Genomic DNA, 22796 nt, shown 5'->3' with positions numbered 1-22796 from the left:
CAGAAATGGGAACTTATTAAATTCAAAATCAGAGAATTCACTATAAAATTCTGCAAAGAACTGAACAGGGAAAAACGGGAATATGAAAGTAATTTACTTCGTGAAATAACTCAGTGCTGTAGTAAAGAAAAACTAAACGTGCAAGAAAAGAATAAATTGATGGAGTTACAAACTAAATTAGACGATCTTTACCTAGAGAAAGCCCAGGGTGCCTTTATAAGATCGAGAGCCAAGTGGATTGAGGCAGGTGAAAAGAACTCATCATATTTTAGTAAGCTGGAAAAGTGCAGACAGCAGAGAAATCTAATCTCAAGCTTGTTGATAAATGGGACTGAATGTAAAGATTTCAGAAAGATTGAAAAGGAAGTCTTCACTTTTTATTCCAAATTGTACTCCTCAGAATATTCAGCAGCTGATTCTGATAGTTTCTTTGATAAGATTCATAATCTCATCCCATGTATTGACAAGCCGTTCAAAGATCTGTGTGATTCAGAGCTTAAAATTGAGGAACTGGATTTGGTGGTCATGAAAATGGCATTAAACAAGTCCCCAGGGACAGATGGACTCACTACTAATTTTTATCAATTCTTCTGGAAGGACCTAAGAACTTTATTGTTTGATGCATTAAAGGAATCGATAGAGAAAAAAGAAGTGATGCCGAGCACGAAACAAGGGCTGATAACCCTGATCCCTAAATCGGGTAAGGATAAAAGAATTTTAGACAATTTAAGACCCATCACCTTACTAAACACTGACTATAAGATCCTGTCTGGAGCTGTAGCTGAGAGGCTAAAGAAAGGCATCTCAAACATTATCAGTGAAACACAATCAGGTTTTTTGAAAGGAAGACTAATTCATAACAATATTAGGCTGGTTTTGGATCTCCTTGAATACAGTGAATTAATCCAAGAGAGAGGGTACATCCTGTTCTTGGATTTTTACAAAGCATTTGACTCAGTTGAACATACGTTCATATTAAAAACTCTGCAGTCTTTTGGTTTTGGAGAGGAATTTATCAATGTTATAGAGATGCTATATAATGACATTAACAGCTCTGTTTTGCTAGAACATGGTACATGTTCAAGGTTTGAGGTTAATAGAGGGATAAGGCAGGGATGTAGCAGCTCACCACTTCTGTTCATCATGGTTGCTGAGCTGTTGTCTATTTTGATTAAAAACAGTCACATTGAGGGGTTAACTGTGATGGGTGAACAGATAATAATCAGTCAGCTGGCAGATGATACCACCCTGTTTCTAAGAAATGAGGACCAGATTCCTTTAGCCTTGCAGGCGATCAACCATTTCTCCAAAGCTTCTGGCCTACAGCTGAATATTAATAAATGCAAAATTCTAGCTCTGCATGAGTGTCCCCTGCAAGCAATAAATAATATGCAGATCAAAAAAGAGGTGAAGTATCTGGGCATTGTAATTTGCAAGGATAAGACATCAACAGAAAATAAGAATATCTGTACCAATATAGAAAAGTGTAAGTCAATTTTAAACATGTGGCTGCAAAGGGACATAACTCTGTTTGGGAGAATCTTGCTAACCAACATGGACAGTCTGTCCAGACTCATCTATCCAGCCTTTTCTCTGCCCATACCTCCAAAACTAATTAAATCTATAAATACTCTTAATTTTAGGTTCATATGGAGGAACAAATGTCATTATATAAAGAAAAATGATGTGATTAAGAATTATGAAGAGGGTGGGGCTAATGCCACTGACTTTGATGTTATGAATGGTGTACTAAAATTGAAATGGTTAAGATCTTTCATTAGGAACAAAAATTCCTTTTGGAACATTATTCCCAATGTGATTTTTGGCAAAATGGGTGGAATAGACTTTTTGTTACGTTGTGACTTTGATTGCAGTTCGTTACCTGTTAAACTCTCAGCTTTCCATCAGCAGGTCCGTCTCTACTGGAAATTAATCTATAAACATAGCTTTACTCCTCACAACACCCCTATATGGAACAACAGGTATATCCGTTTGTGTAGGAAATCTGTGTACGTGGATGAATGGAGATCTAAAGGGATTTGGGCTGTAGCTCATTTTATGGATGATAATGGGGTCTTACTAAAACATGAGACGTTTTGTGAGAAATTTGATGTAAGATGTACTGCTAAGAGATATAAATCCCCAGTGAAAGCCATCCCAGTCCCTTTGAGATCAATGATAAAAGAAGATATTGTGCACTCTAAAATTTCTCCTGGACTGAGGCAGCTCTGCATAGCTGGAGTTGAATTTGGTGACAGCAGGTTTACAAACAAAGTGATCAGGAATATTTTGATAAACGAAATTTGCCCTAATCCGGTTAAAAGAAATTATATCCTTAAAGAATTTGAGAGGTTAAGGCGATAAGAAAAAAGTATATTTCACTTCCTCTTTCCCCTAAAGTAAAAGAGGTTCACTTTAAAATCATTAATGAGGTTTATCCAACCAATGAATTCTTAAGACGGAAATTTAATTTAGATGTGAACGCCTGCACATTTTGTGAAAATGATATTGAAAGTCTGGATCACTTGTTTTTCTACTGTGAATCAGTGCACTCCTTCTGGACTGACATGTGGAGCTGGCCATTTACCATTTACCATTTAAAGAGTTTAATCTATGTTAAATAAAAAAATAAAAACCTCCCTATTTTATAAGCATGACTGCCCTTTTTTGCTCATGTTATTTTTTGCCTTTGGTTCAAATCCTTCAATGACTGTTCTTTCTTTTTGTGCTAACTCTTTTAGCTTTGTGCTTATTGTTTTTTTTTTTTTTTTGTTTGTTTGTTTGTTTGTTTGTTTTTTTCTTGCTATAATGCTCAACCGAGGATGTAACATAATCGGTTTAATGACGGTGCTGTGTATGTTATACTGTTGTTTGTAAATAAAGTTAAAATTAAAAAAAAAAAAAAAAAGTTCATCTAGTAGTAGGCTATGGCACTTGGCCACAGGTGGCAGCAGTGGACTGGCCTCCATGTGAGACTGCTCCAGCTGCTATGTGATAGTCCAGCTGCAAACTGAAGATCATATGCAAGTTTTGGAAATTAAACTGTACAATATAAAGCGCCTTGAGGCGACTGTTGTTGTGATTTGGTGCTATATAAATAAAATTGAATTGAAATTCAGAATATTCTTAACTTAGCTTTAAAACCAACCCAATCTAACTCTCCTCCACACTCACAAACAAAGACAAACCAACTGACACATCTGAGTCCACACAAAGTAAACTGCACACTTTAGTTGTGAAGCGAAAACGCTGAAATCGCAGTAATAACACGCACGAGGGGAACGATAACGAAGACCAGATGCTCCTGATCGTTACTCTTGCTGTCCTGTGAACAGCATCGGCGTGGTGTTAATGGTTTGCTTTTGTTTTGGCGAGCGCCCCGTGAATGAGAATATGACCAGGTAAACCCGCGACATTTTTAAATAGTTTGTCGTTCAACAGCAACAAGACTGACGGAGTGTGTTTGAGGAAACCTCACAAATGTCACAGATGAAATATTTGGTGTTTATTTGCTGGTTTGTCGGTAGCAGCTCCTTCAAAGTAAGTCTACCACACATCTGTTTGACCAACGCCAGTTGATTTGGATCACCGGTCCAAACAATTTGAACCATTGTTGTGTTTCCTTTTGTGTTGAGTTTGACTGATATTTGCTGGATAGCAAATGTTTTAAAGCTATGCAACCTTTATCTGCACATAGCAGTTAAACTGTTTAGATCAATCTTTATTGATAATATACATTATTTATTTATGAATTACTGTGTACACAAGAATAAGTTAATGTATTAAGATAAACTGGCTGAAGTTTTTGTATTATTCTTGTGATTTTTTTTATTGGCCCTGTTTATTTACAGGCCAGGTGACCCTTTAGGGGTTTAAAATGCTGAGCCAATGAACGGCTGGGAGCAGGAATCTTTCTTCACTGAAGCTTCCACTTCCACGGGTCTGGTAGGAAGTTGTCCAAGCCAACAAAACAAACAGACAAAAAATCCATCTATCAATCACCTGGATCACCTGTTGAGAAAGAAAAAAGAGAAAACAAGCAAACAAAAGAGAGCAATATAATAAACAACAGCATCGCGATGATCTATGTGAATATAACTGTAAATGCTAAATATTGAATATTATTGTGCAGCACGTAAGATCGACAGCGCACAGTGTGCTTTGAGGTAGCAGCCAAAATGCAAGGCAAGTTTATTTATATCGCACAATTCAACAACAAGGTGATCCCAAGTTCTTTACAGAACATTAAAAAACAAAAACGGATAAAAAGCATGATTTAAACGTGACGTGCCCGTGAGCTCCGCCGGCAGCCAGCTGTGCCAGAGTGACCGAGCCCCAGGCTGAGAGGCCAAAGGCACCCCACCCTGAAGGAGCCCGAGCGAGCCCCAGGCTCCAGGCCCCGACAAGCAGTACCTGGACGCCCATCCCCAGACACAAAGAACCACCAATGCACCGATGTCTGAAGGCGTCTGCCACTGGCAGGGGGAGTGGTGGGGGGAGATAGGCCTCCATACCTTGGAGGGCCTGAGATGTCCCCAGAGAGGTGACGTCTGATACCCGACCTGACATATGGACACAGACAAACAGGCACACACAGATACAAACATCCATTCCCACCCTCATGCTCTCATATGCAATTACTCAGCAGCAGGTAAGCGCATAGCCCCTCCTGGTACCCCTCAATGTCTATGTGTATTTAAAATTGAGAGGTGGGCAACGGCGCCAGGGGTGAGGTTGTACACCCTGATGTGATTCTGATCTTGGAAACATTAAAGACATTCATAGCCAGACTGCTGACTTTGTGTTTTCATTCAGTCGCCTAACAGAAGTGCAGTGAGAAACGATTTACCCCATCCTGATTTCTTAGCTATTTGCATATTTGCCACACTTACGTGTTTCAGATCGTGAAGCAAATTTTTATGATAGATAAAGATGACCAGAGTCAGCATAAAATAAAGCTTTTACATGTATTGCTGGGAGGTCGGCAGCTCCCTCCACTGCTTGGCCCTCTGTGAAAAACAACTGGGATCCAGCTTCCCTGTGATGCTGAATTATATAAGTGGACAAAAATAAATAGATAGAAGGATGGATGATTGTATTTTGTGTACAATCGTTGAAGTGTAAAAAGGGTTGGCCCTCCGTGGTGCCCTAAGCAAAGTTTGATTTTTGGGGCCCTTTAATAGTGCCAATAATAGTGATTAATGATCACCTACTATAAATGTATTTCATTTTCTAATGTTGATGTTGTTGTAATCCACAGTGAAAAATGTCATAAAAACAGATAACAAATTTGCAACTTTCATGAAAAATGTTTTCATTAATATTTAAAAAAAAAACTAAGCAAAACACCTCCCCCTGCTGGCCACACAGAGAAACAATAGATAAAACCTGAGAGCTGCACAGTTGCAGCAGTGTGGTTTACGTCATTCTGTTGTCAGCCTGTTTTACACATCGGTGGTTTCTTATTGACGTGTAAAAAGATCTGAAATCGTAGTAAATTCAGCTGCTATTGTGGGCTGGGGATGATTTACACTTAACATTTTAATAACTGGGTATTGAATGTCATAGGCCCAATGTTCCCTCTAATTTTTCAGGTGTCTGAGCGAACACACAAACTCCCTGAGCGGTTCCTTGGACCACTGTGAGCGACAGCAGACGTGTGCACTGTGGTCACGCCGGCATCGAATCCATCCAAGTTTCATGGTTTATTAAAATAATCAAATTACAGCGTTTACATTTATGTTAGACTACTTTTAATTAACTGCTTCAGCCCATTTACAATGAAAATGTAAAAGAAATCTTGTTCATGACCTGTGTAGTATGTTAACACTATTGGAAGTACAAATAACTTGAACTCCAATTTAGAAAACACAACTTTTTTTTTTTTATAAAGCTCTGACTTGTATTATGAGTCCGTGGTCTGGGAGAGAGTCTGTAACTCTCTGTCTCCAAAATACTGTATATAATGACCAAAGCTGGGAAATTAATCAATCAATCAATCTTTATTTATAAAGCACTTTTCATACAAAAAAGTAGCACAAAGTGCTTTACATGGTTAAAAGCACCCCACCCCGCCCTCCAACTAACCCCCCACACTCTCATTAACATAAACAATCATGAATGCACCCATATTTCCCCCCCCCAGCCAGGCTGAGAGGACCCCCAGAGCCCCAGCAGCCACGGTCGATCACAGCCCCGGTGCAGAGAGCCCCCTCCGAGGAAACACTGGAGATATGTCACAACAGGATATATACAGGGTAAAAAGATAAAGTAAATAAGAACGGGATACAATAGAAATAGTAAGAAGATAAAAAATGAGTAAGAATAAAATCAATAAATATTAGGTAAAACCTAAATTAATAAATAGAATAACAGGATAGAATAAATAAGCATAAAATAAATAAACGTTAGGTGAAAGATAAATTAAAAAGGTGGTCTTGAGCCTGTTCTTAAAAACATGTACGTTCTCTGCGGCCCTGAGCTCCTCCGGCAGGCTGTTCCACAGACGAGGACCATACCACTGAAAAGCTGCCTCTCCGTGAGTATGTGTGCTGTCTTTGGGAACAGTCAAAAGGCCAGTACCAGAGGACCTCAAGGTCCGCGAGGGTTCGTATGGTAAAAGCAGATCTGAGAGATAAGACGGCCCAAATCAAATTCAAATTCAAATTTTATTTTTCACGCACACAGTCATACACAGCACGATATGCAGTGAAATGCTTGGACAACTGCTCGTGACCTAAAGAAAAAAAAAAGGAAATAAATAGGAAATAAATAGGAAAAATTAAAAAGGGTAAATTTAACTAGGAGGGAATACGATATAAATTAAGGTTAAAAATGAAATAACTGTACAACACAAATTAGAATGAAGGGTAAATTTAACTGGGAGAATAAGATAAAATATATAAATTAAAGTTGAAAATAAAATACCTGTACAACAAAATACACAATATAGAACTATATAAGAATGTATGAAGAAATATAAATAAATAAATATATACACAATAACAGCAGCTGTACAAGTATTAACTGGAAATGAAGAATATAGTGACCAGTGTTGTGCAATCCACATTATGTCTTGTGCAGTGCAAATATGCTTAAAGTGATTTAAGTGATGAAGTGAAAACAATGTCCAGAAAGTCCAGTGTGTGTGTAAGAACCATATGTGTGGGTCAGTACTGTGTGGTGGTGTGATTGAGAGACCGTATCGCCTGCGGGAAGAAGCTCCTCCTCAGTCTCTCTGTGTTGGTCTTCAGGGAGCGGAATCGCTTTCCTGACCTCAACAGAGAGAACAGTCTGTTGTTGGGATGGCTGAGGTCCTTCACGATCTTCCTGGCCTTGGTCCAGCACCGCCTGCTGTAGATTGAGTGCAGGTCAAGGAGCTCGGAGCGGATGGTGCGCTCAGCTGACCGCACAACCCTCTGTAGAGCTCGTCTGTCCTGCATGGTGCTGTTCCCGAACCAGGTTAAGATGTTTCCCGTCAGGATGCTCTCTATGGTGCACGAGTAAAAGTTCCTGAGCACCTTGGAAGGCAGTTGGAAGTCTCTCAAGCGTCTGAGGTGGTAGAGACGCTGTCGGGCCTTTTCACCACGGTGTTGATGTGACAGGACCATGACAGGTCCAGCGTGATGTGAACTCCGAGGTATTTGAAGCTGTCCACTCTCTCCACTGGGCACTCGTTGATGACAGGGGTCTGGTAGTTCCTCTCCTGCTTAGTGCTGAAGTCCACTATCAGCTCCTTTGTCTTACTGACGTTTAGAAGGAGGTTGTTCCTCTGGCACCAGTTCTCCAGATTCCTAATCTCCTTCAGGTAGGCTGTCTCGTTGTTATCAGAGATCAGGCCCACCACGACGGTGTCGTCAGCAAACTTGACGATGGTGGTGGAGCTGGTAGTGGCCACGCAGTCATGTGTGTACAAAGAGTACAGCAGGGGGCTCAGAACACACCCCTGGGGGGCTCCAGTGCTGAGAGTGGTGGAGGCTGAGACATGTCCGCCCATCCTTACTGCCTGTGGTCTGCCAGTTAGGAAGTTGGAGATCCACTGACACATAGATGAGCTGAGTCCCAGATGCTCCAGCTTGGTGGTGAGTGTGGAGGGAATTATGGTGTTAAATGCAGAGCTGTAGTCTATGAAGAGCATTTTAACATAATTACCCCTTCTAGTGTCCAAGTGAGTGAGTGATGTGTGGAGGAGATGAGAGATGGCATCGTCTGTGGAACGATTTGGACGGTAAGCGAACTGTAGTGGGTCCAGTGTGTCTGGTAGTGAAGAAATGATGAAGTCTCTGACCAGGCGTTCAAAGCACTTCATCACTACTGAGGTGAGGGCTACAGGGCGATAGTCATTGAGAGAAGCAGACCATTAAGACATTTAAAAACCAATAAAAGAACTTTAAAATCGATCCTGAAATACACGGGGAGCCAATGCAGCGATTCTAAAACCGGTGTACTGTGGGCCCACCCTCTGGTCTTCGTCAGCACACGAGCTGCAGTTTTGTAAAAGTTGTAAGGGTGATATATTCTTTTTGGGGAGACCAGAGAGCAGGGCGTTACAGCAATCAATGCGACTGGTAATAAAAGCATGCATCAACATATATAGCTGAATTTTTTTAATATTTTGTACACAATAACAGAATAATTTCAGAAAAACACAAAATGACTGGTGTCAATATTATTTGCCCCACAAAAAAGGTCGAATATAAAACAATATTGCAAATATTGCACAGTTGAAAAAAAAAAAGCACTACAGCTCAGTTGTTCCCGCCATCCTTTGTCCTCCTGTTTCCCCTCCCTCTCCCCTCCAACGACGAGTTTGATGGTGTTACGGATTCAAATATTGGGGATGGATACAAGAGGAAAAACCACAATAACAACACTGGTCCGACCGGGTTGAGTCAAACGATGATTTTAATGATCACACGCGTGGGAGATGGACACCGTACGCAGACAGCATCAGATCTCAAAATGGTGGAGCATTGATCAAACTCTTATAGCCTCTAGTGGCCCCCACCTTATCATAAAAGCCTAAACATTCACATGCTTTCTCTCACACGGCGCCTAAGCTACGACCTTGGCTCCCTGTTTATCTGCTCCTGCTGAGATGGGGCAGAAAACTCCAGCATGTTCTGTTCTCTTCTAATCAGACAAATAAGGCGATGACTTTCTGCGAACAGTATTTCTTATAACTCAGCAGTATAATGCATCATGAAACAATATCATTCATTCACAATAAATCAGCAGTCTAATGTAATGCAAATCAGTTTAACAAATGCAATAGTTATCACCTTCTAATTCAGGAGAATAATGCAAACTAAAACTACATAATAATTCACAATCTTCAATTAGGGGTCTAACGTGGCATAAAATAATATTATAATACCACATTGGCAAACTTCTCCCAATGTTTCCACTGAAGGGGTTGAAAGTTAAAAAGCGCCGAAGGTTAAGTTAGGTTTGGAGTAAATCATGGATGTGCGCACGTGTTTGTGTGCAGCTTGTAGTGAAAAACGTGCGTGCAGAATTCATGCAGACATGTGTAACTGGTCGTTTTGAGGTAGAAAAGAGTGATGCGCGGTCAAGCTGGTAGTTGAAAGTGTCAGTCAGAGTAGAAGAGCATTGTGTAAAAATGCAAGTAATAACAAAAAAGTGCAAGTCATTAATCGCATCACCCTGAAAAACCTGAGTAAGGAGTGCAGCTCCTGATGAAAGGAGGAGCACTGAAAACCAGGAAATGATGTTTCTGGAACAGTCTGATGACTGAAGCTGGATGTTTGAAGTCTCAGTGAACTGCTTGTCTTTTCCCCACAGCTCCTCCCTCAGCGATGTATATGGCTATATGTTATGAACAATGTGCTGATGTCCGTATCAGGTAACAAACAGCGTGACACAAATGGAGAACATTGTGTCCACTCGATAATATGCTGCTCTAAAAAGGCTCCATCCTGCAGGGAAGTCGGCCCAGCTTTACTTGCACAGCCTGCCAGCTCTGTTTGAACAGAAAGGACATCTGCACAAGAAACACAGCAGCCTGTCGCTCAGCACCAACCGCCTCACTGAGCGGATCAGTCTCAGGTACGACACGCCATCACAGATGCAGGGAAACAGGAGCTGTAGGTGCAGCAGTGTTAATAATGTCATGTATGATGCTACCACTTGATTTTGAGGAAGGAGGATACTGTAAACCCAATTTTGTCTGCTTGTTCTGACCTGGATATTCTCTGTTGGCCACAGAAAGTTTACCATATCTGTAAAGATTCCTGACACTAAAGGTTGTAGGAGGTGCAGTGTAGGTAAGCAATGCCGAGTTACTCTGGTCAGTCTGTTTGTTCACGGAGAACAACTGCAGACACTTAGTCCTGCTCTCTCTGTTTCAGCAAGAAACCCATACACAGATAGTACATATCTGTGCGGGGCTGTCCCATCTGGCCTGGTTTTACTCTTGTGGTATGAGCCTCTTCAAAAGTTCATGCATCTAAAGGTTTGTACAGATATGTCGAACTTGCCACCTGAATAAATGTCTTCCTTTCTAACTCTACCCCTATTTCCACAATGCAAACCAGCCATTAGACCTGAATTACATAAAAGTAGACAGACAGCATATCAAAATCTGAAGCTGAAGAATGTAATTGATTTTTTTTAATAACATATGCATACTTTTTATTCAAGCCCAACAAGATTTTAGAGACTAAATAAAAGAAACGTTGTATAAACGCCGTCCAAAAACACCAACAGCACCTTCTCTGGGTCCAAGCTCGTGTAACTGAATGGTTACCATGTGTTTTCTGTGCTACAGGAACAGTGTTATCAGCACACAGTTCAACGCCAGCATGCACCATTAGATCACATAGCACAGATAATTGACAGTTTTTTTGTGAATGTCTCGCACATTTCATAACGATAATGTATGTACTGTGAGAACAGAGCTCTGTGTTAAGCCTGTCTGCAGTCCTAACACAGTGCTGCTTGGAGAAACACGCCTGTGTCACAACATTATGGAAAAGTGGCATCAGTCCAAAGACGTGCAGTTAGGGGATGGATGGATGGATGGATGGATGGATGGATGGATGGATCGACGGGTGGATGGATGGATGGATGGACGGGTGGATGGATGGATGGACGGCTGGATGGATGGATGGATGGATGGATGGATGGATGGAGGGATGGGTGGGTGGATGGATGGACGGATGGGTGGACGGGTGGATGGATGGATGGACGGGTGGATGGATGGATGGATGGACGGATGGATGGATGGACGGGTGGATGGATGGACGGGTGGATGGATGGACGGCTGGATGGATGGATGGATGGATGGATGGATGGAGGGATGGGTGGGTGGGTGGATGTTTGGACGAACAGATGGACGGGTGGATGGATGGATGGATGGATGGATGGATGGACGGCTGGACGGATGGACGGGTGGATGGATGGATGGATGGGTGGGTGGATGGATGGATGGATGGATGGATGGGTGGATGGCATCGGTTTATCTTTAATCTCAAGATTTAATAATCATACAAGAATTCTGTTGTGCTGTTTTTGACGGTTGTATGAACAGGTTCAGCTCAGGTTTAACAAGCATCACTTAACCATCCATGAGAATTTATTTAGTTTTTTTTGTTTTCCTTGGTGACTGTTTCACAGCAACTCGCCATCAGACTCCCAGATTCTCTTCTCAGCTGTGTGTTGGAGTGAGAGACTGTAGTAATGATAAACCACCAACCGGCCAACAGCTCAGGTTTGATATTATAGAGCTGAACGGCGCTCCTGTTCCAGTGCCAGGTAGGACCGTTTCTGCGTGTCTCTGCTGACTTCCTGAAGCTTCAAGCTTCAACTTGTTGCAACAAGCTTCCTTCTTTCCGTGCATCAGGAGATAGTGGAGCACTCAGAGTCGTGCAGGTAACCCAGCTGGACCGAGACACTGTTCTCATCACCTTGGAAAGTAAGTCCCCTCGCATATTGTGAATCCTTCAAATGTCTTTCATGCTCATTCTCAATCTGTGTACCGTTTGGACAGGAACTGTAAAGATCGTGAACCTGCAAGGACTTCCATCCAGACAGCTGGCTGCAGAAATAGTCTTTGACTTCCCCATTGAAACACTAGGTAGAAATGATGATGTGACAAACAAAGTGAATGAGAGCTGATGTGTGTCCTGAAAGCTGAGTGACACCTCCTGTTCTGTCAGTCTGCTTGCAGGATAGTGTGCTGGCATTCTGGAAGCATGGCCTCAAAGGGAGGAGTTTCAGATGAGGTGATGAACTAGTAAATTCATCCAACGTTGGCTGAGCTCGTATCATGTGCTCATCATATTTGTTCTAAGTCATTACACATGTGAATTTTCACTTTATGTGCAGGTAACACAAGAAATTACAGATGAGAGTCGTGTGTTCAGAGTTCTGGGAACAAACAGGTATGTTAACTGTATGCTGACAAGAGCTATCAATCACTGTGAGAAACTAGTAATCCTAGTACATCAGAAGTAATCAGGATAGTATTTTTCTTGATACTATTGTTAATAGACCTGGAAGTGATTTTCAGAGTAGCATGTGGAAGTAGCATGAATACTGCTAGCATTAATGGTAGCATTAAAGCAGGAGTCACACTAGAGTGTTTGTTCTGTTGGTTACTCAGATCCAAGGATTTAGGAAATGCAGCCTATGTGTTTGCATGCAGCCCTCCAAAGAAAAACCAGCCATTAAAGTTACCAACTACCGTCTACCTGACACTTTGTACAGAAAACTACTTTCCTTAGTGCTAATTTTCTTTATGCTAGTACCAAATCACAACAATAGTCACTTCAAGACACTGTATATTTTAAGATAAAGGCCCTGCAATTATGGTGCACAAAGGTGAAAAACTCCCTTTTAGCAGGTGAAAACCTGAACCAGGCTGGGGGAGGGGCGGGCATCTGCTGCGATTGGTTGGGGGGGTGAGAGGAGGAAGACGGGACAAAGACAATCTGGGGAAGAGAGCCAGAGAATATTCTCAACTAATGATTGAATGCAGAGAGGTGTTTAAACAGATAGTGAGTGAAAAGGGCGACTGAAGAAGAAACACTTGGTGCATCACGGGAACCCGCCAGCAGCCTAGACTAGGCTAACTAAGGGAGGATTCAGGGAAGAAAGGAAAGTTTGAAGCCTAATGTTAAAAGTAGAGAGGGTGTCTGTCTCCCAAACCCAAACTGGAAGCTGGTTCCACAGAAGTGGTGGCTGTAGTTCAGGTGGGGGAGCAGGTCACCTACTCCCCGTCTACATGCCAGATATCCTGCATGAAAGTTGCTCTTCGGTGCATCCGTCAGAGTATGAATGGGTGTGAACGGGTGAATGAGGCAAGCTTTGAGTGCTCAGAGTAGAAAACCACTATATAAGAACCGGTCCATTTACCATTTACCAAGAGGGGCCTGGAAACCGAAGGGTCTGGCTCCCATTTTACTTTTAAATACTTGGAACGAAGTGCTCTAATGGGGTGATATGGTACTATAAGGTCATTAAGATAAGACAGGGGCTGATTATTCAAAACCTTTTATGTGAGGATTTTGAATCTTTTATTCTGGATAAAACAGGGAGCCAATAAATGTTCTGTTTCTAGTCCCTGTCAGGACTCTCGCTGCAGCATGTTGCTCAGAGCAGTCTGGAATTGATTTTTGACTAAATAATTAAAACTAATAATAATATATTACTATATTATATTACTAACAAATCCAGGACACCCCTGTTGATCCAGCAGCTCTTAATGAAGTTTGTAATAAGAATCGTGGTGAGTTCATTAGAAATATTTCACTTTTCTTTTTTAAATCAGTCATTACTGGAATCATCTGAAGTGCAAAAACAGTGGGATTATATATGAGAAGGACGGACTCAAAGACTGTCGTGTATCACATATATATTACATCGATGTCCAAAATCAATGCATCATTAATGAAACTGAAACAAAAGTACTGAATTTCATGTGGAAGACCAAACCTCAGCATTCAGGAAAGTCTTATACAGGAGCAAAGATAATGGACGTTACCCGGAGTTTTCCACTGTGAAACCAGGAATAACAGCTTAAAAATGTTTCTGTGATCTAAATCATTGTCAGCCTGGCAGGCAAATAGCGTGGACACCAAAGTTTGTGAACGTGATAACCTGAGAACAAAGACATGTAGGATTTTAAATCGGTACCATAGGTGTGTCTACTGGGAGGCTGAGGCTTGGCGCTGCTGGCTGCCAGTACTAAGTATTATTATACAACCCTTATTTTAGTGGATCTTATCTTCTTTCCTTGTGTTTCAGTTAGTTTTTACTCAAACTGGGTGTAGAAGGAATCCCTGCAAAGGTTTCTTTTTCTTCTGTGTTATGTTTTATGTATTTCTCAGCTCTTTGCTTCCTTTTTTCTACTTTAAACTTGTTTGTATGCTGGTGTGTAAATGTTCACACTTATCATAAAGTTTAAAAAAGTAGTAGGCGTGGTGATGAGCAGGAACAGGAGTAAAACTCCAGTAAGTGTACCAGTACTGTACCAGTGTGTAGCATTAAAGTCAAACTACAGTGGTTGTAGTATCAGTAGAGTAGTGTTAGTACTAGAGGTGGGAGGAGTAGAAGCAGGTGGAGGCACTGGCTTTAGGTTAGTACTGCCTTTCTCTGGTTCTCCTTTACAACTCATCTCCTTCTCATTTGCTGACACTGTGCAGAGACATCCTCCTTCAGAGCACACCGACTGATGACCCGTCAGCACTGAGCAGCCTGTACATCCTGACAGGACACGAAAGCAGCTACTGAGAGAGGACACGGGGCTCATTCGACAGTGTTACCAAAGAAAAGCACAGCCTGTCTGTAACTGTGGGGTGGAAACGATGCTCTGTTTCACTGAGGCTGTGCCAGGAAACGGTTCAATGCTGGGAATGACAAATGTTAGGAAGGTATCCTGCTGACTGTCCAGCCTTCACCTGCACACAAGACACCTGTCAAGGTCCTCGCTGGGGTTATAGTTGATAAAGCTTTCTAGCTTTTCTTGTCTATTCAGCTTACCTGCTTAAATCAGACGTTTCTGTTAAAGCTAATGCAGACTCCACTGATCCGCCCGCTCAGTGTGGACGGGAGAATAACCTGAACATGGCCTCTGGGACATCATCGTACTGATGTTATGAAGCGCTCAGTCAGGTTTTCTTCTTGATCAGACTGAGGGGCAGACTGAGTGTGTTTTGGTGCCTCAACATTCAGTCATATTCTGTAAAGCCATTTTCTGTCTGCATGCTGCACATAACCTCTTTGGACCAGAGTGCTGTGACACCTACACCTTACACCTGCAGGAGCTGCTCGGCCATAGAAAGCTGCTCTGTGAAGTGCACGGCTTTTTTGCCAGTGTTGATTTTATGGGTTTAATGTAATAACTAATTTTTCACATCATCGTCTGAGTCGTAATCCCAACGAGGAAACCTGGAATGTAAAACTTGATGGACGCTCCAGCTGAAGAGTGAAGTGTCAGACTTTTAATGGATCTTTCAAGCATTAGCGTACTTACAATGGCAGAAACAGTGCCACGTCTAAAGCATAGGAGCCATCTTCATCTCATTCTTCCCATTTCATGCAAGTTTCTTCTCATCCTCAGATGGACAGAATTTGGTTTGCTGACTTCCTTCAGTCACACCATACTAGAGCATAAAAAGTGGAAATAAACTGGTCAGTAAGAAAGTGTGATGCTTGAAAGTATAGCGTAAGGACAGCAGCAGCACTGCATTTACAGCTGATATGATGACTTCAGCATCTTTAAAGAACTGTGAAGGAATTATCAGTGCTAACACAACCTTAAGCACGTGATGTGACCGTATACACTGCTTACACTTTCAGTATCCTTACTTAAAGAGAACATCTCAGAAAAAAGTACAGTTAGCAAGAAGCTTTGAGAACAAGGCAGTGTTATTGTATGCTAACCACCGTGGTGGTGTAGCTTGTCCTGATAAAAAGTGAATGTGGTCACATTATACTTGTTAACTAAAATGAAAAAAATAAAATAATTCCACTACATGGGTAAAGATATTTATGATATTTATGGAAAGGGTACTATAAAAGTAACACTGGCCTTTCCATGAGAGAAACTTGAAGTACAGTATGCATGTTGAGATTAATGTTTGTTTAATATGTTTTTGCTACTATGTGAAGATGTGATGTTATTAACAACACAGAATAGACAGAAATAAAGATTTTCATATCTCTTGGAGTTTTATGAAGAGTTTGTTGGGTTGTTCTTCTTTGAATGTGTGGATCGATGCTTCTGCGATTTATATCTTAATCCTTCAATTTGTAAAAAACATTTTGAATTCCGTTTGAGAAGATAAATGAAGGTTCTTGCGTTCAAGTGGAGGCTCTAGCAGACTGAGAAAGTAACTGCATAACTGGTCAAAGGAGCTTGTAAAGAAAAGCGTCTGGACTTCTTTAAGTTACTTGAAGACGTTTCACCTCTCATCCGAGAAGCTTCTTCAGTTCTAAGGTCAAATGGTGGAGAGTCCCAGATAACTGCATAACTATGTTATTCCTGCACCCATAGCAGCAAGTAAGTGAAGGCAGTGAGGAGCGCTGATGAGTTCTCAGATCACTCAGTCAGTCTCTGAGCGTCACCTTTATTGTGATCGCGCACTTTAAGCTTTCATGCCTGTATTTTTGCACAATTGTGATAATACTGTATTGAAAGAAATCTGTGCACAGACGAACATGGGGTGGCTTTGCTCAGGTAGTAGAGGAAGGTGCTTCAATCCCCGTCTGCATGCCAAATATCCCTGGGCAAGATACCAACCCAGAGTTGCTCTCCGAATGTGTGTGAACATTACACAGAAAGTGCTTACAGAGAAAAGTGCTTGCGTACACCTGAATGAGGCAAGTTCTTTAAAGTGCTTTGAGTACTATATAAGAACCAGTCCATTTACATCGCCAAAGCGCTCAATACTCTCTTTACGAAGTTCTCTGTAGTTTGTTTCTCCAGCACCATATTTGACCGCGGTCAAGTGAGCCCTCACTTACGACGACACAGTCAAGCCAGCCGCACCTAAAATGTTGTTGCACTATTCTTATGCATATTACGGTACGGGTGCCGACTGGCTTAGAAATGCAGTCTTTTGTGTCCTGACCAGAGATGGGCAGTAACGCGTTACTTGTAATCCGATTACTTTTTTCAAGTAACAAGTAAAGTAAGGGATTACTATTGCAAAAACGATAATTAGATTACCGTTACTTTCCCGTAGGAACGCTGCGTTACTAAAACAGTGATTTTTTTGCGAGAATGTCTCATGACAGTGACGTAAGCAAGTGCAACGTCCGTGACAACAGCTGTGTGCAGATCAACAATGGATAATATATCGAGTGCGGGAGAGAGTATGAGCGTGCAGCGTTTAAAGCGTGGAAGTACTGACCTTACTTTGAGTTTGATTCCATAAAAAGTGACAAAAACATTAGTGTCCGTTGTTCGTGGGAAGAAAACTTCTTTTTACGGCGAAAAAAACCCCTAAACTTCCAAGCAAGCACCGAGTGCGCTACGACGTAATGGGAAAGTCACAGAGAAACTCGCGGATTCTTCAACTGACCGCGGCACACCTGCACCAGGGTAAACCTCCGCCTACCCTACTCCTGCTTTACAGGTGAAAATAGAGCCAAAGGACCGCTAGTCTTTGATTTTATTTATTTTCTGCTGTGTTTTACTTGCATCTATTTGAAAGAGTGAGTGTAAACACAAAAAATATTTTATTTTATGTGCTGGAATGGGCAGAAAATAAGTTTAAATATTAAACAAATTTCTTCCAGTCAGAGAATGTTACATATAATTCAATTTTTGCTTGATGCATAAAGTTAAAAGATTAAAACTAATTAAACAAGTTTTAAAAAGAGAGACTTTTCCATTTGATTACATTTTATATGATGAATTATGCAGAAAAAGTAGAATTGGGCTGAAAGATCTATCGCTTTATCACCTATTCAGGTTGTAAATCGTGTTTTTAAAAAGTAACTAAGTAATTAATTACTTTTGAAAATAAGTAATCAGTAAAGTAACAGGATTACTTTTTGGGGGAAGTAATCAGTAATTAGTTACTGATTACTTTTTTCAAGTAACTTGACCAACTCTGGTCCTGACACTATTGTACTTCACAATCCACTCCCAGTTTTGGTTCATCTCCACTTTTCCACTTTTTCCACTCCACCCTGTGATCCACAGCCCAAATTACTGTACGATTCAGAGAAAATTAACAGTAAAATTTACCCAATTTACTGTACTGTACTCTATATTTTCTCATATTTGAGCTCAGATTACAGGAAAACTGTAAGAGGTGACACTGATATCTCACTAGATTCTGACTCTGGGTGACCCCCACACACCCAAGATTACTGTACGGTTTCTGAGATTGCTTTGTTAACCCTCTCAAGGCAGGCGTTGCAGATATGCAACAGTTAAAAGCTAACAACCTGATCACCCCACATACATATTTCATGAGTTTTTTATTCAGAAGTACCACTGCAGGTATTCTTTTGTGCATTAGCAACAAAAACTTAATTTGAGCCTGAGAGGGTTAAGCATGAGTATGACAAAGGCTAAGAAAATATACTGCCTACAATAATATCAAATTTAAACAACAAATTACAAAATTGCCACACCTGCTGTTATTGCCAGGTGTTCGATAGAGCATTATTTAGTCATAAAAAATACATATCACTGAAATATCATCAGTAAAAGAAACACTCTGTCATGGTCCTGGGTCAGTGACCCAGTGCTTTTAGTTATCATTTTCTAGTTTATTATGATGATGATGATTATTATTATTGTTTGAGTTCTATGTGTGATATTCGGTCTGCCTTTGAGTCTGTGTCTCTGTCTGTCTATGGTGTCACCCCATCTGTTTGTGAAGCTGTCTGTTTAGATCTGTGTCTTGTTTGGTTCCCCGTGTCTGAGTTTCCTGTTTTATTGTGAAGGTCTCTGTCTGATGTGAGTATGTTCAGGTTACATTTCCCCTGTCCCATCAGCTCTGATTTCTCCCAGCTGTGTTGCCCTCCTGTCTCTCATCCCCTGATTACTGGTGTGTGTGTATTTAAGCCCTGTGTGTTCTCCTGCATGTTGCCGGTTCGTCTGTATTACTCAGTGTATTCACCGTGCCTTCTCCTTGCTTTTCATCGTCATTCTCCTCTGCTCGTTTTCAATCAGGATTGTGCTCTGTAGTTTAGTTGTTTCCCAGTTTAGTTTAGTTCGAGCCCCGTTTGCTGTTTGTCCACATTCTTTTTGTGTTCAATAAATCACCTTCACTTCTCCACGACTGCCTGTGATTGGATCCTCATTTATTCCGCACGGCTCGCCTCGGCAGCCGTGACACACTCACTATGTAAGACATGTTAGCAAATTCAGTTAATAAATAATGTATCAAATCTATACAGATGTTTGAAGGTATATTGCAAAGCATGTTTGTTTCTTATGGCTTACAAATGTGTTTGCCTTTAACATAATTTACATTTTATTTATACAGTTTCACAGACGAAACAAAATAGGTTTCCTGAACTGTTCTTCGTGGCCTAATTTTGAATCCTTCTGAGGGGGATGCATTATCCATGAAGGTGGGCAATTTGTTCGTCGATCTCTGACCCTCGCTGACTCTGACGCCTCCTAATTCTGCTTCCAGCCTCGCTGATTAATTTGTTGTCACTGATGCTGTCACCAGTTGTACACAACATCTCTGTTTGTCCACCAGTCTAATCTGTAATTCAGGTGAACCCAGAATTACCTGCATCTTTGTAATGTTTCAGAAAATATACACTATATGTTGATGGGCTTTGTCCCACTTTTCTTTCCTTTATAAGTAAGAATCTCTGTGGTTTTAATGACAATTCATATACAGATTGTGGAGGACATTTTATTCAACACTCAAAAAAGTTCCTCACCAGCAGACTGTAGTACAATTTCAGCCCACCGTTAATAAACCCATCCAATGCAGCGTTATCAGAGAAATTATGCAAGTGTTATGTTTGTATGTACTGGTAATCTATTTATCATTTATCATGATTCCTGCTCTGATGATTACTTTCTTCTCCTTCTGTAATTTTAACAGATAAAGGATGTTGAACATTAAGCTCCAAACAGGATGAATGAGGAAGACCACAGAGGAGAATCGTGGATGTAGTGAAAGAATATATGCAGATGGTTTTTTTCATGGTGGAGGAGCAACTTCTGATACCATCTTAAAGAAAAAAACACATAAAATTGAAGAGTAAAAATAATGACAACAATATGTCTAAATTTTTTATTAATTCTTTAGAGCAAATGCAGTCTTGTCATGGTCAGAGTTGCCCACTCATATTTAACTAATTCAAATACAATTACTGCATTTAAATGCTTATGTTCTAATAAAAGGCATCGTTTAATACTTCTGCCATGACAACCCAAATAAATCAATGAGAGGGAAACGGGAAGATTAGTCATCAGGCAAGGTTTACTGTTCATTTACCATGCCTTGATAACAGTAAGCTTAACAAAAGAAAAATGTTGGCGACGAGAACCGGTGTTCTGACAAAACATCCTACCGTAGCGTAAATTTATAGTCTTGTCTATCAATCCGTGCTAACTTATCAGAATATGCTACCTTACGTGGTTAATGGCTCCGTTGTATAGGTAGCGTGTTCAGATGACCCAATCACACTATTAAAACATGCTTCCTGCTTGGATTTATATAGGTAGCGTGTTCAGATGACCCAATCACACTATTAAAACATGCTTCCTGCTGGGATTTATATAGGTAGCGTGTTCAGATGGCCCAATCACACTATTAAAACATGCTTCCTGCTGGGATTTATATAGGTAGCGTGTTCAGATGACCCAATCACACTATTAAAACATGCTTCCTGCTGGGATTTATATAGGTAGCGTGTTCAGATGACCCAATCACACTATTAAAACATGCTTCCTGCTGGTATTTATATAGGTAGCGTGTTCAGATGGCCAAATCACACTATTAAAACATGCTTCCTGCTGGGATTTATATAGGTAGCGTGTTCAGATGACCCAATCACACTATTAAAACATGCTTCCTGCTGGGATTTATATAGGTAGCGTGTTCAGATGACCCAATCACACTATTAAAACATGCTTCCTGCTGGGATTTATATAGGTAGCGTGTTCAGATGACCCAATCACACTATTAAAACATGCTTCCTGCTGGGATTTATATAGGTAGCATGTTCAGATGACCCAATCACACTATTAAAACATGCTTCCTGCTGGGATTTATATAGGTAGCGTGTTCAGATGGCCAAATCACACTATTAAAACATGCTTCCTGCTGGGATTTATATAGGTAGCATGTTCAGATGGCCAAATCACACTATACATAACATAAGTGGTGGCTCGTCCGGGATCTTTGGACATTTTAGTGGAGACTGAATGTCAGTTTGTTTTGCTTTTAAGTGGGTGAGTGATGGTGTTCAGTGTAATTGAGCAAACTCCCTTTAGTGTGTTTCAGCTGGGTGACTGTGCTGCCCTTCCATCGAAGCACTTGTTTGTTGTTTTGCTTTATTGTTTTAGTTTGTGTTTGGTGGCTATCCTGGGTGGGGGTACGCTTCAGAGTTTGGTAGGAGACTATATCTCTGGTCTGCTGCCTGCTCTCGAGTTCGCGTTTAAAGTTGCCTCGAGCCTGGTACACCACTGAAGACTCGGGTAGGGAAAGTAAGGGATTTGTTGTTTTTAGTGTACTTTTGGTTTTGTGTTGTAGCAGGTCAGGTAATCATTTTGGGTTTGACTGTTGTGCTCTTTTGTGTTGGTCACATGTTACTTTTTGTGTGTTCAGTGTGGCAACTTCAGATCCTCATGTAGGGGCATCCATGCTTAAAGATGCCAACTTGCTTCAGAGGAACTTTTAATTTGTTTAGGGGTCCTAGAGGAACCCTTTTAAGGGAGGAGGTGTTACGTCCCTCTGCAGCTTCTAATCGTCTCAGTGTTTTCAGCTGGTGCTAATTGGCCACACCTAGTCAGGTGTGGATAAAAGCATACCTGAGGCAAGCTTCCCGGCAGTGCACTAGTCTTTGCCTTGGTGGCACCAGCCATTTTAGCCAACCTGGTTTTCCATTTTAGGATGAAACCTCTTCTCACCCACACTCTGCTATTCATCTCTGTTTTTATGTTGCGGCTTTTGAGCCGGGTCGTAACACTGAAGATTACAAAGATCAACATTAAGACCAGTTTGTGCATTCAAAGCAGTGACAGAAAAGAGTGTGGGGCATTAACCCCCACTCACTGAAATGGCATCCAAGATGCCTTCATAACTTTAAGAAAAGGAAAGAAAAAAGGCAATAAAATGCAACAGCCTTTAAATTTGGTTTTATTTGTAGAGTAAATGTAATAGCGTACATGTTAAATAAACATTTAATTCCCACGAAACATACTAATGATATGGCAGACATCGAAACAGGTAAAAGAAACAATCATATTTATTCATTTTCATTAATTTAAAATACCCTTTACAAAGTATATATATAGAAACATAATCCAACATATGTGGAAAAAAAACAAAAAAAACTGACACCCTGCTTTAAACGCACATATATAAAAGTTACTCTTTTAATAATTTCTACTTTGTTGTCCTGATGACGCAGTCGTTCACCTGCATGTGGTGCAATCCAATTAGGCTGTCAGTAGTACTTCAGGTCTCCCAGCCCTTTGCCAGACAGGAGGAGACACCAACCCCCAGGTAACTCAAACAAAGATGTATTAATATAACATAAAACAGAGCTTTGACCTTGCAAGGTTAATATGTGTGCACGCCATATAAACATTGGAAGGTGTGATGGAAAAATGAATACAT

The 22796-nt window shown here is 40.9% G+C and overlaps 1 protein-coding gene, 1 long non-coding RNA gene and 1 pseudogene across 2 annotated transcripts in view; 2 read left to right on the top strand and 1 right to left on the bottom strand.

The window, feature by feature from the left end:
* The window catches only part of LOC146676647 (protein NLRC3-like), a 145970-nt gene that overhangs the window by 11340 nt on the left and 111834 nt on the right, over window positions 1-22796 (bottom strand). The window lies entirely within an intron of this gene.
* The window catches only part of LOC146676653 (uncharacterized), a 448379-nt gene that overhangs the window by 384683 nt on the left and 40900 nt on the right, over window positions 1-22796 (top strand). The gene's annotated exons all lie outside the window — the stretch shown is intronic.
* LOC146676657 (mitogen-activated protein kinase kinase kinase kinase 2-like) lies at window positions 9838-14754 on the top strand (annotated as a pseudogene).

This window comes from Rhamphochromis longiceps, linkage group LG3 (genome assembly GCF_057381845.1).
Source record: "Rhamphochromis longiceps isolate RC_006_pf linkage group LG3, R_longiceps_female_GT1.1, whole genome shotgun sequence".
Classification (NCBI taxonomy): Eukaryota; Metazoa; Chordata; class Actinopteri; order Cichliformes; family Cichlidae; genus Rhamphochromis; species Rhamphochromis longiceps.
This window is presented reverse-complemented; position numbering and strand designations above follow the sequence as displayed.